This window comes from Bison bison, unplaced genomic scaffold, assembly GCF_000754665.1.
Source record: "Bison bison bison isolate TAMUID 2011002044 unplaced genomic scaffold, Bison_UMD1.0 scf7180017864529, whole genome shotgun sequence".
Lineage (NCBI taxonomy): Eukaryota > Metazoa > Chordata > Mammalia > Artiodactyla > Bovidae > Bison > Bison bison.
Window position 1 is genome coordinate 4,279,664 of NW_011495079.1, and position 4,816 is coordinate 4,284,479.

Consider the following 4,816-nt stretch of genomic DNA (forward strand, 5'->3'; position numbering starts at 1 on the left):
GTCCAACTCTCACATCCATACATGACCACAGGAAAAACCATAGCCTTGACTAGATGGACCTTTGTTGACAAAGCAATGTCTCTGCTTTTCAACATGCTATCTAGGTTGGTCATAACTTTCCTTCCAAGGAGTAAGTGTCTTTTAATTTCATGGCTGCAATCACCATCTGCAGGGATTTTGGAGCCGAAAAAAATAAAGTCTGACACTGTTTCCACTGTTTCCCCATCTATTTCCCATGAAGTGATGGGACCAGATGCCATGATCTTCATTTTCTGAATGTTGAGCTTTAAGCCAACTTTTTCAGTCTCCTCTTTCACTTTCATCAAGAGGCTTTTGAGTTCCTCTTCACTTTCTGCCATAAGGGTGGTGTCATCTGCATATCTGAGGTGACTGATATTTCTCCCAGCAATCTTGATTCCAGTTTGTGCTTCTTCCAGCCCAGCGTTTCTCATTATATATTCTGCATATAAGTTAAATAAACAGGATGACAATATACAGCCTTGACGTACTCCTTTTCCTATTTGGAACCAGTCTATTGTTCCATGTCCAGTTCTAACCATTGCTTCCTGACCTGCATATAGGTTTCTCAAGAGGCAGGTCAGGTGGTTTGGTATTCCCATATCTTTCAGAATTTTCCACAATTTATTGTGATCCACACAGCCAAAGGCTTTGGCATAGTCAATAAAGCAGAAATAGATGCTTTTCTGGAACTCTCTTGCTTTTTCGATGATCCAGCAGATGTTGGCAATTTGATCTCTGGTTCCTCTGCCTTTTCTAAAACCAGCTTGAACATCTGGAAGTTCACAGTTCACATATTACTGAATCCTGGCTTGGAGAATTTTGAGCATTACTTTACTAGCATGTGAGATGAGTGCAATTGTGTGGTAGTTTGAGCATTCTTTGGCATTGTCTTTCTTTGGGATTGAAATGAAAACTGACCTTTTCCAGTCCTGTGGCCACTGCTGAGTTTTTCAGATTTGCTGGCATATTAAGTGCAGCACTTTCACAGCATCATCTTTCAGGATTTGAAATAGCTCAACTAGAATTCTATCACCTCCACTAGCTTTGTTCGTAGTGATGCTTTCTAAGGCCCAGTTGACTTCACATTCCAGGATGTCTGGCTCTAGGTAAGTGACCATACCATCGTGATTATCTTGGTTGTGAAGTTCTTTTTGTACAGTTCTTCTGTGTATTCTTGCCATCTCTTCTTATATATTTAATACTTTATACTTAATACTATATACTTAATACTGTACAAAAGTTGGCCACTGTCAATATTTTTAATGACTTCCTTCATGTGTGTTCTATTCAGCAACTAATTAAAATAAGCCAGTATTGAGAAGCACTTCATAGAATAAATATTTTTATTTCACTTTGCTTGGATTGATAGTAGAACAAAATACAGGAGAAAATATAGCAGATTTGGAGAAAAGAACTTAAAGCCCAGCTTTCTTGTTTTCATGAGCCATTGAATGTCTAAGTCTTACTTTCCTCATTAAAAAAATGAAGATAATACTTCCTAGCTCCTAAATTATAAAGACAACATGTAAGAAAGTCCTCATTCCTCCAATGGTGGACTGAGTCAGCTTGCCCTGGCCCATGAAAACTAGTAGTTTTCAGGTTTTTCTGAACTGGCTGTTAAACACAGTACCTATTAAAAGTTAAATAACATTAACTTATAATTGCTAATGCTAAGTCACTTCAGTCGTGTCCGACTCTGTGCAACCCCGTAGACGGCGGCCCACCAGGCTCCCTCGTCCCTGGGATTCTCCAGGCAAGAACACTGGAGTGGGTTGCCATTTCCTTCCCCAAAACTTATAATTAAAGACACTTAAAAATCAAGGGTAATATGTACTTAAAACTTTACATTCTAACTATTTAAAAATAGTTCACAATTATGTATGCTCTCGTGGCTATTCAGATCTATTGTATCTGAATGGTGGAAATTCTAAGCAATCGTGTGCCTCTGTATCTCTCTTACCATGTTTGTGTTCAGTCACATCATGCTGGTAGCTTGAAATTGGCCACCGTGAAGATATTCACACCATGGGAATGAACTAAATCTACAAATCTGTACTTCTTTTACTGCTTTGCTAATTATCTAACACTGTTTCTTGATGCTTTTGTGCTAAGTTGCTTCAGTTGTTTCTGACTCTTTGTGGCCCCAAGGACTGTAGCCCACCTGGCTCCTCTGTCCATGGGGTTTCCCAGGCGAGAATACTAGAGTGGGTTGCCATATCCTTCTCTAAGGGATCTTCCTGATTACACCCACCTTTTTTACATCTCCTACATCGGCAGGCGGATTCCTTACCACCAGTGCCACCTGGGAAGCCCCAGTGTTTCTCAACCTCAGCATTATTGACATTTGGGGCTCAACAATCCCTTGTTCCAGAAGGATCTGCTGTGCGCCGTAGGGTTTTAGCAGCATCTCTCTTCTCTACCTACTAAATGCCACTAGCACTCCCTCCAAGTTGTGACAACCACCACTGTCTCCAGGTATTGCCAGATATCCCCTGGTGGGCAAGACTTCCCCCAATCTTCCCTGTTGAAAGCCGCTGGTCCAAGAGATTGGCAGACTAAGGCTGGAGGACAAAATTTGGCCTATGGATGTTTTTGTACAGCCTGGGGGCTAAGAAGAGATTTTAAATTTTTTCAAGTTTGAAAAATATGACAGAGACCAGATGTGGTCCCAAAGCCTAAAATATTTACTTTTGGGCCCTTTAGAGAAAAAGTTTGCTGACCTCTGGTCTAAGTTGTGGTGATGTTAATAATGCAGATTATTTACATTGTGAAGAGCACACATGAAACATTGAATAAATGCTCTTCCAGTATTTGAAAACTATTATTTGATTCAGCAAAAAAGCTGTTCATATCTCAGATGAACTAGTGAATTTCCAACATATGTAGTATTTGAGCCCAAAGAGCATTCACTTTAATGAATGTAATTTGTGTGAGACTAAGAGTTTAACAGTACATCATGTATGTGATATCAGGAAAATAAGTGTATTGGGAAGGAATTAATGGAATGGAATGCAGGTCCATTTGTCAAATCATGCTTGAACTGCAACCATAAATCGGCTACTGATACAAGAGTTCAGCAATATTTTCCTCTTGACATTTCACACAATCACATTCACATGCCTAGACTAGATCTGAAGGATCAAGCATGAAAGGTACTGAGAAGGAAAAAAGGGAGCATTTCAGGATAAGGAAAGGTTCTGAGGCACGAGGGAGCTTGGATAACCCCATTAAGTAAAGAGAACATCAGTGTTTTTCAACTAAGAGTATGGAGGAACCATGAAGAAATAGGGATAGTATAGGTGGGGGCAGTGGTATGCTGGGAAGTATTTAACAACCAGCTCTCAGGGCAAGGGGTATACACACACATACTCACACATAAACTCCCAGGTACATATACACTTACAAGTTTATTTAAAAATTTTTGATATAATAGATATCTAGCATGTTTTTATAAATAATAATATACAATTTATATATGTATATATAAATATATAATTGTATAAATATATACAATTTATATATACAATTGTATATATGTATATATACAGTTCCAGGCAGTCAACTGATTCTCACAGAATTCTTTCAGCCTTCACCTTCCACTGCTGATGAAGAGAATGAAGCCATGACAAAGGCTTTCATCATCCAAGAAGAATTTGTCTGGGAGTTATGCAGGAGCCCTTTGGGCAGCCCAGAGCTGCAGAGCCCACTGTGTGTCATGGGAAAGACTCTTCAACTTGGCAGGGCAGTGTTTACCAAGGCTGGACTTTCCCTCTTCCTGGTAATAAAGGGTAGGGGTGGTGTGCTTCAAGATAGAAGAAGCCCATGGGGGTAGGGAGTCTGAGCCTGCAGGACCTACTGCTGCTACTGCTAAGTTGCTTCAGTCGTGTCCGACTCTGTGCTACCCCATAGATGGCAGCCCACCAGGCTCCCCCGTCCCTGGGATTCTCCAGGCAAGAACACTGGAGTGGGTTGCCATTTCCTTCTCTAATGCATGAAAGTGAAAAGTGAAAGTGAAGTCTGTCAGTCGTGTCCGACCCTAAGAGACCCCATGGACTGCAGCCTTCCAGGCTCCTCTGTCTATGAGATTTTCCAGGCAAGAGTACTGGAGTGGGGTGCCATTGCAGATGCTATTTAATAAGAGAAGTAAAATACAGCTTTCCTAATAGATTTGAGTGTAGGCCTTCCACCAAGTTTTTCCCATAATTTGCTGTGATCCACACAGTCAAAGGCTTTGGTTTAGTCAACAAAGCAGAAGTAGATGTTTTTCTGGAACTCGATGATCCAATGGATGTTGGCAATTTGTCCTCTGGTTTTTCTGTGTATAGTTCTTCTGTGTATTGTTGCCACATCTTCTTAATATCTTCTGCTTCTCTTAGGTCCATACCATTTCTGTCCTTCATTGTACCCATCTTTGCATGAAACGTTCCCTTAGTATCTCTAATTTTCTTGAAGAGATCTCTAGTCTTTCCCATTCTATTGTTTTCCTCTATTTCTTTGCATTGATCACTGAGGAAGGTTTTATTATCTCTCCTTTTTGGAGAAGGCAATGGCACCCCACTCCAGTACTCTTACCTGGAAAATCCCATGGATGGAGGAGCCTGGTAGGCTGCAGTCCATGGGGTTGCTAAGAGTCAGACACAACTGAGCGACTTCACTTTCACTTTTCACATTCATGCATTGGAGAAGGAAATGGCAACCGACTCCAGTGTTCTTGCCTGGAGAATCCCAGGGACGGGGGAGCCTGGTGGGCTGCCGTCTATGGGGTCACAGAGAGTCGGACACGACTGAAGCGACT